The following is a 12147-nucleotide window of genomic DNA, read 5'->3' as shown; positions in this document are numbered from 1 at the left end:
ATCCAATGAGGAGAAGAAAAGCAAAGCCAAAGAGTCCATCCCAAAATCCGACAAACAAGCAAAATGAACAAAAAACATTGAATTCAATTCTTTCTGATTTTAGAAACTGCATTAAAGAAGGGGTGCACCGGTCCTGGAGATACTGCAATACCAGGTCAATGCGTGGAGTGGACAGAGCAAGCTCTTTTTCCATCTCCCTGTTCTAAAAATCCATTTAATATATGGTCCACAGATAGGGGACGTATCAGATATTAAACTGATAAGAACAGATACTACACTTGATCTTAGCCAAAAGGCCGAGAAGCGATAACCAGAATTGGTTTCAAACTACGGAGCCACCCAAGGATCCTGAAAAGTCCATTTGTGGAGATGAGCTCCTGGACTCCCGTTAAGAAGACATGTTGTCAACCTCTAGATCCCTTACATGCCTGCACTTTTCGGCTTGCTGCTGCTGCAATCCACGCGTTTTAGATCTGCATAACTCCACCTCTTTAAACACAGCACCTTCACCCCCTGCTGTTCCCACCCGCCTCAACACCGTTGGAAGGGAGGAGAACCAATTAAGGCGGGGGGTGGGGTGGAACGAGCAGCTGTCTACCCTTAGCAGGAGGGCTCCTGATTACATACCTCTCCTGCTGCTGCTGCTGCTGGCTGTCCAGCAGCAGACTGAAGGTGGCTGCTGCTGTGCACAGGTATATAAAGGCTCAGAGCCTATTATGACACGCGCAGCCAGCGTTCCATTGCCACATTCCATCTACTGCAGGCAGGATACCTGGCTGGCTGAATGTCGCTGAGAAGCTCACAGAGACCGCCATAAGCAACAGTTTAACAGAATGCCACAGACTAATCAACCAAACTTTTTGGGTTGGGTTCTCTTTTATAGTCTGCAGGCATTAAATGAAAGAAGTCAGTGTTCCAGCAGAAGGAGACAACGTTTCAGAAAAGGCATTGTAGCAAACCAAAAAAGAAATTTTAAGCGCAGCAGAGTAACCAGCGCACATACCTGTTAGCTCAGGTGAGTTTAAAAGGCTGCTGTTGATAACAAGGGCATTTGCTAAATAGATGGTGTGTGTGCAACAATATACTGAAAGGTCAATTATATTGTGCAGCTTATCTCACCACCTGTAGTTATTTAGGTGAAAGCTCCAAAATGCTTGCCTAATATGTCTGTTTATCCAAAAGGAAGTAAAAAGGGAGAGCTAGAAAGATAGCATTGCATCACATTACATGGCAATGCAATGCACAGTTGCTGAAGTTGAACCAAAATGAGCTTGTAATCTGGCTTCTGCAACTTTGAACATGAAAAATCCAATGAGGAGAAGAAAAGCAAAGCCAAAGAGTCCATCCCAAAATCCGACAAACAAGCAAAATGAACAAAAAACATTGAATTCAATTCTTTCTGATTTTAGAAACTGCATTAAAGAAGGGGTGCACCGGTCCTGGAGATACTGCAATACCAGGTCAATGCGTGGAGTGGACAGAGCAAGCTCTTTTTCCATCTCCCTGTTCTAAAAATCCATTTAATATATGGTCCCCAGATAGGGGACGTATCAGATATTAAACTGATAAGAACAGATTTTTTTAATTGAATGCGTCAGAAGACGCGACATAAATTAAATTCCATTTGCATGGATAACCAAAAAAATGTCGCCTACGCCTTCATCATCCGAATTCAACTTTTTGTTTTTTTTAAGAAAATTTAATGATAATTAATAAATAAAACATAACATAACATATCCTTACATCAACAACAAAAAACTTCCAACAAAAACATCAACTCAACATTTTTCTTCTTCCACGTTTCTTCTTCCTCCATGACATGTCCAACAATTTCCAGTCAAAACCTTGCAGCAAAATCTTTTCATCTTCTTCAGCTTCAGCACTGGTATCAACACAATCCTGCATTACTTTCTCTTTTCCCTTATCATCCACCTTCCTTTTTTCCTTAACGTCTTTACTTCTAGGTACTCTCTCCAGTCTGCAAAACATAGAGTCCCCAACTCCTGAGAACTCCTGCTTCTCTCCCACAAACTCCTTCTTATTTTCAACTACTTGTATATCTTTGTCTTCTTTCTCTTTACAATCTTCAAACGATTCTTCAAATATCTTTTTCCCTTTCTCCTCTTTTTTCCCACCTTCCTCATAACAAAATCCAGGTTTCCCATTATCAATTCTTCTTTTACCATTTTCCACATAACTGAATCCACATTTACCATTTATAACAATCCTTCCTAAACTTAGTTCATTTTGTCCATTTTCCCAAACTAGGAAACTTCTCTTCCCATTCCAGACTCCCACTTTATTTAAGTAGTCCTTCTGGAATTTTACCAAAATACTCCATGGCTTCAAAAACTCCATCACTTCCTCCATCTCTACAAAGGGGTCATCCATACAGATAACCACCTTTTTCGGCCTTCCAGCAAAAAGAGCATTAACTCCAATTTCTTTTCCTTCCCAATTCTTGAGAAGACAAATACACTTTTCTTCAGACTTCAGTGTTACGTCAAATACCTTTTTAAACTTGATTTCTTGCATACAAAAAATGTCCTCTTCAATGATCGTCCCATACTTGAACAGAATATCCAAGATCTGATTCTCCTCCAACGAAAAATCCTCTAACTCCGTCTTCACACAGAACCGTAAACAGTTCCTCTTCCTCGTCAACTCCATCTTCTTCCTCCAAAAGAACTGCCCCCCACAGCTATGTGTGGTGACACGATGATCGCCTCTCGTTGCCCAGGGACTAATCCGACTCCCCAATAGCAGCAGGAGGGTGAAGCCCTGCCGTTAGACAAAGCGATCCCCCCAGGCCAAGGAGCCGGGTACCCTGGGCACCTCCTAGCCAAGGCCAAGGCAGCAACTGGTAGATCACTGCACCTGATCTTAGCCAAAAGGCCGAGAAGCGATAACCAGAATTGGTTTCAAACTACGGAGCCACCCAAGGATCCTGAAAAGTCCATTTGTGGAGATGAGCTCCTGGACTCCCGTTAAGAAGACATGTTGTCAACCTCTAGATCCCTTACATGCCTGCACTTTTCGGCTTGCTGCTGCTGCAATCCACGCGTTTTAGATCTGCATAACTCCACCTCTTTAAACACAGCACCTTCACCCCCTGCTGTTCCCACCCGCCTCAACACCGTTGGAAGGGAGGAGAACCAATTAAGGCGGGGGGTGGGGTGGAACGAGCAGCTGTCTACCCTTAGCAGGAGGGCTCCTGATTACATACCTCTCCTGCTGCTGCTGCTGCTGGCTGTCCAGCAGCAGACTGAAGGTGGCTGCTGCTGTGCACAGGTATATAAAGGCTCAGAGCCTATTATGACACGCGCAGCCAGCGTTCCATTGCCACATTCCATCTACTGCAGGCAGGATACCTGGCTGGCTGAATGTCGCTGAGAAGCTCACAGAGACCGCCATAAGCAACAGTTTAACAGAATGCCACAGACTAATCAACCAAACTTTTTGGGTTGGGTTCTCTTTTATAGTCTGCAGGCATTAAATGAAAGAAGTCAGTGTTCCAGCAGAAGGAGACAACGTTTCAGAAAAGGCATTGTAGCAAACCAAAAAAGAAATTTTAAGCGCAGCAGAGTAACCAGCGCACATACCTGTTAGCTCAGGTGAGTTTAAAAGGCTGCTGTTGATAACAAGGGCATTTGCTAAATAGATGGTGTGTGTGCAACAATATACTGAAAGGTCAATTATATTGTGCAGCTTATCTCACCACCTGTAGTTATTTAGGTGAAAGCTCCAAAATGCTTGCCTAATATGTCTGTTTATCCAAAAGGAAGTAAAAAGGGAGAGCTAGAAAGATAGCATTGCATCACATTACATGGCAATGCAATGCACAGTTGCTGAAGTTGAACCAAAATGAGCTTGTAATCTGGCTTCTGCAACTTTGAACATGAAAAATCCAATGAGGAGAAGAAAAGCAAAGCCAAAGAGTCCATCCCAAAATCCGACAAACAAGCAAAATGAACAAAAAACATTGAATTCAATTCTTTCTGATTTTAGAAACTGCATTAAAGAAGGGGTGCACCGGTCCTGGAGATACTGCAATACCAGGTCAATGCGTGGAGTGGACAGAGCAAGCTCTTTTTCCATCTCCCTGTTCTAAAAATCCATTTAATATATGGTCCCCAGATAGGGGACGTATCAGATATTAAACTGATAAGAACAGATACTACACTTGATCTTAGCCAAAAGGCCGAGAAGCGATAACCAGAATTGGTTTCAAACTACGGAGCCACCCAAGGATCCTGAAAAGTCCATTTGTGGAGATGAGCTCCTGGACTCCCGTTAAGAAGACATGTTGTCAACCTCTAGATCCCTTACATGCCTGCACTTTTCGGCTTGCTGCTGCTGCAATCCACGCGTTTTAGATCTGCATAACTCCACCTCTTTAAACACAGCACCTTCACCCCCTGCTGTTCCCACCCGCCTCAACACCGTTGGAAGGGAGGAGAACCAATTAAGGCGGGGGGTGGGGTGGAACGAGCAGCTGTCTACCCTTAGCAGGAGGGCTCCTGATTACATACCTCTCCTGCTGCTGCTGCTGGCTGTCCAGCAGCAGACTGAAGGTGGCTGCTGCTGTGCACAGGTATATAAAGGCTCAGAGCCTATTATGACACGCGCAGCCAGCGTTCCATTGCCACATTCCATCTACTGCAGGCAGGATGCCTGGCTGGCTGAATGTCGCTGAGAAGCTCACAGAGACCGCCATAAGCAACAGTTTAACAGAATGCCACAGACTAATCAACCAAACTTTTTGGGTTGGGTTCTCTTTTATAGTCTGCAGGCATTAAATGAAAGAAGTCAGTGTTCCAGCAGAAGGAGACAACGTTTCAGAAAAGGCATTGTAGCAAACCAAAAAAGAAATTTTAAGCGCAGCAGAGTAACCAGCGCACATACCTGTTAGCTCAGGTGAGTTTAAAAGGCTGCTGTTGATAACAAGGGCATTTGCTAAATAGATGGTGTGTGTGCAACAATATACTGAAAGGTCAATTATATTGTGCAGCTTATCTCACCACCTGTAGTTATTTAGGTGAAAGCTCCAAAATGCTTGCCTAATATGTCTGTTTATCCAAAAGGAAGTAAAAAGGGAGAGCTAGAAAGATAGCATTGCATCACATTACATGGCAATGCAATGCACAGTTGCTGAAGTTGAACCAAAATGAGCTTGTAATCTGGCTTCTGCAACTTTGAACATGAAAAATCCAATGAGGAGAAGAAAAGCAAAGCCAAAGAGTCCATCCCAAAATCCGACAAACAAGCAAAATGAACAAAAAACATTGAATTCAATTCTTTCTGATTTTAGAAACTGCATTAAAGAAGGGGTGCACCGGTCCTGGAGATACTGCAATACCAGGTCAATGCGTGGAGTGGACAGAGCAAGCTCTTTTTCCATCTCCCTGTTCTAAAAATCCATTTAATATATGGTCCCCAGATAGGGGACGTATCAGATATTAAACTGATAAGAACAGATACTACACTTGATCTTAGCCAAAAGGCCGAGAAGCGATAACCAGAATTGGTTTCAAACTACGGAGCCACCCAAGGATCCTGAAAAGTCCATTTGTGGAGATGAGCTCCTGGACTCCCGTTAAGAAGACATGTTGTCAACCTCTAGATCCCTTACATGCCTGCACTTTTCAGCTTGCTGCTGCTGCAATCCACGCGTTTTAGATCTGCATAACTCCACCTCTTTAAACACAGCACCTTCACCCCCTGCTGTTCCCACCCGCCTCAACACCGTTGGAAGGGAGGAGAACCAATTAAGGCGGGGGGTGGGGTGGAACGAGCAGCTGTCTACCCTTAGCAGGAGGGCTCCTGATTACATACCTCTCCTGCTGCTGCTGCTGCTGGCTGTCCAGCAGCAGACTGAAGGTGGCTGCTGCTGTGCACAGGTATATAAAGGCTCAGAGCCTATTATGACACGCGCAGCCAGCGTTCCATTGCCACATTCCATCTACTGCAGGCAGGATACCTGGCTGGCTGAATGTCGCTGAGAAGCTCACAGAGACCGCCATAAGCAACAGTTTAACAGAATGCCACAGACTAATCAACCAAACTTTTTGGGTTGGGTTCTCTTTTATAGTCTGCAGGCATTAAATGAAAGAAGTCAGTGTTCCAGCAGAAGGAGACAACGTTTCAGAAAAGGCATTGTAGCAAACCAAAAAAGAAATTTTAAGCGCAGCAGAGTAACCAGCGCACATACCTGTTAGCTCAGGTGAGTTTAAAAGGCTGCTGTTGATAACAAGGGCATTTGCTAAATAGATGGTGTGTGTGCAACAATATACTGAAAGGTCAATTATATTGTGCAGCTTATCTCACCACCTGTAGTTATTTAGGTGAAAGCTCCAAAATGCTTGCCTAATATGTCTGTTTATCCAAAAGGAAGTAAAAAGGGAGAGCTAGAAAGATAGCATTGCATCACATTACATGGCAATGCAATGCACAGTTGCTGAAGTTGAACCAAAATGAGCTTGTAATCTGGCTTCTGCAACTTTGAACATGAAAAATCCAATGAGGAGAAGAAAAGCAAAGCCAAAGAGTCCATCCCAAAATCCGACAAACAAGCAAAATGAACAAAAAACATTGAATTCAATTCTTTCTGATTTTAGAAACTGCATTAAAGAAGGGGTGCACCGGTCCTGGAGATACTGCAATACCAGGTCAATGCGTGGAGTGGACAGAGCAAGCTCTTTTTCCATCTCCCTGTTCTAAAAATCCATTTAATATATGGTCCCCAGATAGGGGACGTATCAGATATTAAACTGATAAGAACAGATACTACACTTGATCTTAGCCAAAAGGCCGAGAAGCGATAACCAGAATTGGTTTCAAACTACGGAGCCACCCAAGGATCCTGAAAAGTCCATTTGTGGAGATGAGCTCCTGGACTCCCGTTAAGAAGACATGTTGTCAACCTCTAGATCCCTTACATGCCTGCACTTTTCGGCTTGCTGCTGCTGCAATCCACGCGTTTTAGATCTGCATAACTCCACCTCTTTAAACACAGCACCTTCACCCCCTGCTGTTCCCACCCGCCTCAACACCCTTGGAAGGGAGGAGAACCAATTAAGGCGGGGGGTGGGGTGGAACGAGCAGCTGTCTACCCTTAGCAGGAGGGCTCCTGATTACATACCTCTCCTGCTGCTGCTGCTGCTGGCTGTCCAGCAGCAGACTGAAGGTGGCTGCTGCTGTGCACAGGTATATAAAGGCTCAGAGCCTATTATGACACGCGCAGCCAGCGTTCCATTGCCACATTCCATCTACTGCAGGCAGGATACCTGGCTGGCTGAATGTCGCTGAGAAGCTCACAGAGACCGCCATAAGCAACAGTTTAACAGAATGCCACAGACTAATCAACCAAACTTTTTGGGTTGGGTTCTCTTTTATAGTCTGCAGGCATTAAATGAAAGAAGTCAGTGTTCCAGCAGAAGGAGACAACGTTTCAGAAAAGGCATTGTAGCAAACCAAAAAAGAAATTTTAAGCGCAGCAGAGTAACCAGCGCACATACCTGTTAGCTCAGGTGAGTTTAAAAGGCTGCTGTTGATAACAAGGGCATTTGCTAAATAGATGGTGTGTGTGCAACAATATACTGAAAGGTCAATTATATTGTGCAGCTTATCTCACCACCTGTAGTTATTTAGGTGAAAGCTCCAAAATGCTTGCCTAATATGTCTGTTTATCCAAAAGGAAGTAAAAAGGGAGAGCTAGAAAGATAGCATTGCATCACATTACATGGCAATGCAATGCACAGTTGCTGAAGTTGAACCAAAATGAGCTTGTAATCTGGCTTCTGCAACTTTGAACATGAAAAATCCAATGAGGAGAAGAAAAGCAAAGCCAAAGAGTCCATCCCAAAATCCGACAAACAAGCAAAATGAACAAAAAACATTGAATTCAATTCTTTCTGATTTTAGAAACTGCATTAAAGAAGGGGTGCACCGGTAATGGAGATACTGCAATACCAGGTCAATGCGTGGAGTGGACAGAGCAAGCTCTTTTTCCATCTCCCTGTTCTAAAAATCCATTTAATATATGGTCCCCAGATAGGGGACGTATCAGATATTAAACTGATAAGAACAGATACTACACTTGATCTTAGCCAAAAGGCTGAGAAGCGATAACCAGAATTGGTTTCAAACTACGGAGCCACCCAAGGATCCTGAAAAGTCCATTTGTGGAGATGAGCTCCTGGACTCCCGTTAAGAAGACATGTTGTCAACCTCTAGATCCCTTACATGCCTGCACTTTTCGGCTTGCTGCTGCTGCAATCCACGCGTTTTAGATCTGCATAACTCCACCTCTTTAAACACAGCACCTTCACCCCCTGCTGTTCCCACCCGCCTCAACACCGTTGGAAGGGAGGAGAACCAATTAAGGCGGGGGGTGGGGTGGAACGAGCAGCTGTCTACCCTTAGCAGGAGGGCTCCTGATTACATACCTCTCCTGCTGCTGCTGCTGGCTGTCCAGCAGCAGACTGAAGGTGGCTGCTGCTGTGCACAGGTATATAAAGGCTCAGAGCCTATTATGACACGCGCAGCCAGCGTTCCATTGCCACATTCCATCTACTGCAGGCAGGATACCTGGCTGGCTGAATGTCGCTGAGAAGCTCACAGAGACCGCCATAAGCAACAGTTTAACAGAATGCCACAGACTAATCAACCAAACTTTTTGGGTTGGGTTCTCTTTTATAGTCTGCAGGCATTAAATGAAAGAAGTCAGTGTTCCAGCAGAAGGAGACAACGTTTCAGAAAAGGCATTGTAGCAAACCAAAAAAGAAATTTTAAGCACAGCAGAGTAACCAGCGCACATACCTGTTAGCTCAGGTGAGTTTAAAAGGCTGCTGTTGATAACAAGGGCATTTGCTAAATAGATGGTGTGTGTGCAACAATATACTGAAAGGTCAATTATATTGTGCAGCTTATCTCACCACCTGTAGTTATTTAGGTGAAAGCTCCAAAATGCTTGCCTAATATGTCTGTTTATCCAAAAGGAAGTAAAAAGGGAGAGCTAGAAAGATAGCATTGCATCACATTACATGGCAATGCAATGCACAGTTGCTGAAGTTGAACCAAAATGAGCTTGTAATCTGGCTTCTGCAACTTTGAACATGAAAAATCCAATGAGGAGAAGAAAAGCAAAGCCAAAGAGTCCATCCCAAAATCCGACAAACAAGCAAAATGAACAAAAAACATTGAATTCAATTCTTTCTGATTTTAGAAACTGCATTAAAGAAGGGGTGCACCGGTCCTGGAGATACTGCAATACCAGGTCAATGCGTGGAGTGGACAGAGCAAGCTCTTTTTCCATCTCCCTGTTCTAAAAATCCATTTAATATATGGTCCCCAGATAGGGGACGTATCAGATATTAAACTGATAAGAACAGATACTACACTTGATCTTAGCCAAAAGGCCGAGAAGCGATAACCAGAATTGGTTTCAAACTACGGAGCCACCCAAGGATCCTGAAAAGTCCATTTGTGGAGATGAGCTCCTGGACTCCCGTTAAGAAGACATGTTGTCAACCTCTAGATCCCTTACATGCCTGCACTTTTCGGCTTGCTGCTGCTGCAATCCACGCGTTTTAGATCTGCATAACTCCACCTCTTTAAACACAGCACCTTCACCCCCTGCTGTTCCCACCCGCCTCAACACCGTTGGAAGGGAGGAGAACCAATTAAGGCGGGGGGTGGGGTGGAACGAGCAGCTGTCTACCCTTAGCAGGAGGGCTCCTGATTACATACCTCTCCTGCTGCTGCTGCTGCTGGCTGTCCAGCAGCAGACTGAAGGTGGCTGCTGCTGTGCACAGGTATATAAAGGCTCAGAGCCTATTATGACACGCGCAGCCAGCGTTCCATTGCCACATTCCATCTACTGCAGGCAGGATACCTGGCTGGCTGAATGTCGCTGAGAAGCTCACAGAGACCGCCATAAGCAACAGTTTAACAGAATGCCACAGACTAATCAACCAAACTTTTTGGGTTGGGTTCTCTTTTATAGTCTGCAGGCATTAAATGAAAGAAGTCAGTGTTCCAGCAGAAGGAGACAACGTTTCAGAAAAGGCATTGTAGCAAACCAAAAAAGAAATTTTAAGCGCAGCAGAGTAACCAGCGCACATACCTGTTAGCTCAGGTGAGTTTAAAAGGCTGCTGTTGATAACAAGGGCATTTGCTAAATAGATGGTGTGTGTGCAACAATATACTGAAAGGTCAATTATATTGTGCAGCTTATCTCACCACCTGTAGTTATTTAGGTGAAAGCTCCAAAATGCTTGCCTAATATGTCTGTTTATCCAAAAGGAAGTAAAAAGGGAGAGCTAGAAAGATAGCATTGCATCACATTACATGGCAATGCAATGCACAGTTGCTGAAGTTGAACCAAAATGAGCTTGTAATCTGGCTTCTGCAACTTTGAACATGAAAAATCCAATGAGGAGAAGAAAAGCAAAGCCAAAGAGTCCATCCCAAAATCCGACAAACAAGCAAAATGAACAAAAAACATTGAATTCAATTCTTTCTGATTTTAGAAACTGCATTAAAGAAGGGGTGCACCGGTCCTGGAGATACTGCAATACCAGGTCAATGCGTGGAGTGGACAGAGCAAGCTCTTTTTCCATCTCCCTGTTCTAAAAATCCATTTAATATATGGTCCCCAGATAGGGGACGTATCAGATATTAAACTGATAAGAACAGATACTACACTTGATCTTAGCCAAAAGGCCGAGAAGCGATAACCAGAATTGGTTTCAAACTACGGAGCCACCCAAGGATCCTGAAAAGTCCATTTGTGGAGATGAGCTCCTGGACTCCCGTTAAGAAGACATGTTGTCAACCTCTAGATCCCTTACATGCCTGCACTTTTCGGCTTGCTGCTGCTGCAATCCACGCGTTTTAGATCTGCATAACTCCACCTCTTTAAACACTGCACCTTCACCCCCTGCTGTTCCCACCCGCCTCAACACCGTTGGAAGGGAGGAGAACCAATTAAGGCGGGGGGTGGGGTGGAACGAGCAGCTGTCTACCCTTACCAGGAGGGCTCCTGATTACATACCTCTCCTGCTGCTGCTGCTGCTGGCTGTCCAGCAGCAGACTGAAGGTGGCTGCTGCTGTGCACAGGTATATAAAGGCTCAGAGCCTATTATGACACGCGCAGCCAGCGTTCCATTGCCACATTCCATCTACTGCAGGCAGGATACCTGGCTGGCTGAATGTCGCTGAGAAGCTCACAGAGACCGCCATAAGCAACAGTTTAACAGAATGCCACAGACTAATCAACCAAACTTTTTGGGTTGGGTTCTCTTTTATAGTCTGCAGGCATTAAATGAAAGAAGTCAGTGTTCCAGCAGAAGGAGACAACGTTTCAGAAAAGGCATTGTAGCAAACCAAAAAAGAAATTTTAAGCGCAGCAGAGTAACCAGCGCACATACCTGTTAGCTCAGGTGAGTTTAAAAGGCTGCTGTTGATAACAAGGGCATTTGCTAAATAGATGGTGTGTGTGCAACAATATACTGAAAGGTCAATTATATTGTGCAGCTTATCTCACCACCTGTAGTTATTTAGGTGGAAGCTCCAAAATGCTTGCCTAATATGTCTGTTTATCCAAAAGGAAGTAAAAAGGGAGAGCTAGAAAGATAGCATTGCATCACATTACATGGCAATGCAATGCACAGTTGCTGAAGTTGAACCAAAATGAGCTTGTAATCTGGCTTCTGCAACTTTGAACATGAAAAATCCAATGAGGAGAAGAAAAGCAAAGCCAAAGAGTCCATCCCAAAATCCGACAAACAAGCAAAATGAACAAAAAACATTGAATTCAATTCTTTCTGATTTTAGAAACTGCATTAAAGAAGGGGTGCACCGGTCCTGGAGATACTGCAATACCAGGTCAATGCGTGGAGTGGACAGAGCAAGCTCTTTTTCCATCTCCCTGTTCTAAAAATCCATTTAATATATGGTCCCCAGATAGGGGACGTATCAGATATTAAACTGATAAGAACAGATACTACACTTGATCTTAGCCAAAAGGCCGAGAAGCGATAACCAGAATTGGTTTCAAACTACGGAGCCACCCAAGGATCCTGAAAAGTCCATTTGTGGAGATGAGCTCCTGGACTCCCGTTAAGAAGACATGTTGTCAACCTC

The 12147-nt window shown here is 44.2% G+C and overlaps 9 non-coding genes across 9 annotated transcripts; all 9 read right to left on the bottom strand.

Moving 5' to 3' along the window:
- Positions 1–117: 117 nt before the first annotated feature.
- Positions 118–308, bottom strand: LOC141221515 (U2 spliceosomal RNA). Its single transcript, XR_012289545.1, has one exon. It is a non-coding gene; the product is annotated as a U2 spliceosomal RNA (small nuclear RNA).
- A 1115-nt stretch (positions 309–1423) lies between these two features.
- On the bottom strand, positions 1424–1610 carry LOC141221555 (U2 spliceosomal RNA). The gene has a single exon (XR_012289582.1). It is a non-coding gene; the product is annotated as a U2 spliceosomal RNA (small nuclear RNA).
- A 2412-nt stretch (positions 1611–4022) lies between these two features.
- On the bottom strand, positions 4023–4213 carry LOC141221200 (U2 spliceosomal RNA). The gene has a single exon (XR_012289242.1). It is a non-coding gene; the product is annotated as a U2 spliceosomal RNA (small nuclear RNA).
- Positions 4214–5325: 1112 nt separating this feature from the next.
- Positions 5326–5516, bottom strand: LOC141221199 (U2 spliceosomal RNA). Its single transcript, XR_012289241.1, has one exon. It is a non-coding gene; the product is annotated as a U2 spliceosomal RNA (small nuclear RNA).
- Positions 5517–6631: 1115 nt separating this feature from the next.
- LOC141221198 (U2 spliceosomal RNA) lies at positions 6632–6822 on the bottom strand. Its single transcript, XR_012289240.1, has one exon. It is a non-coding gene; the product is annotated as a U2 spliceosomal RNA (small nuclear RNA).
- A 1115-nt stretch (positions 6823–7937) lies between these two features.
- On the bottom strand, positions 7938–8128 carry LOC141221532 (U2 spliceosomal RNA). Its single transcript, XR_012289561.1, has one exon. It is a non-coding gene; the product is annotated as a U2 spliceosomal RNA (small nuclear RNA).
- A 1112-nt stretch (positions 8129–9240) lies between these two features.
- LOC141221197 (U2 spliceosomal RNA) lies at positions 9241–9431 on the bottom strand. The gene has a single exon (XR_012289239.1). It is a non-coding gene; the product is annotated as a U2 spliceosomal RNA (small nuclear RNA).
- Positions 9432–10546: 1115 nt separating this feature from the next.
- On the bottom strand, positions 10547–10737 carry LOC141221196 (U2 spliceosomal RNA). Its single transcript, XR_012289238.1, has one exon. It is a non-coding gene; the product is annotated as a U2 spliceosomal RNA (small nuclear RNA).
- A 1115-nt stretch (positions 10738–11852) lies between these two features.
- Positions 11853–12043, bottom strand: LOC141221194 (U2 spliceosomal RNA). Its single transcript, XR_012289236.1, has one exon. It is a non-coding gene; the product is annotated as a U2 spliceosomal RNA (small nuclear RNA).
- Positions 12044–12147: the final 104 nt, after the last annotated feature.

Source organism: Phyllobates terribilis, unplaced genomic scaffold (assembly GCF_046119375.1).
Source record: "Phyllobates terribilis strain yellow unplaced genomic scaffold, ASM4611937v1 Scaffold_325__1_contigs__length_2139453, whole genome shotgun sequence".
Lineage (NCBI taxonomy): Eukaryota > Metazoa > Chordata > Amphibia > Anura > Dendrobatidae > Phyllobates > Phyllobates terribilis.
This window is presented reverse-complemented; position numbering and strand designations above follow the sequence as displayed.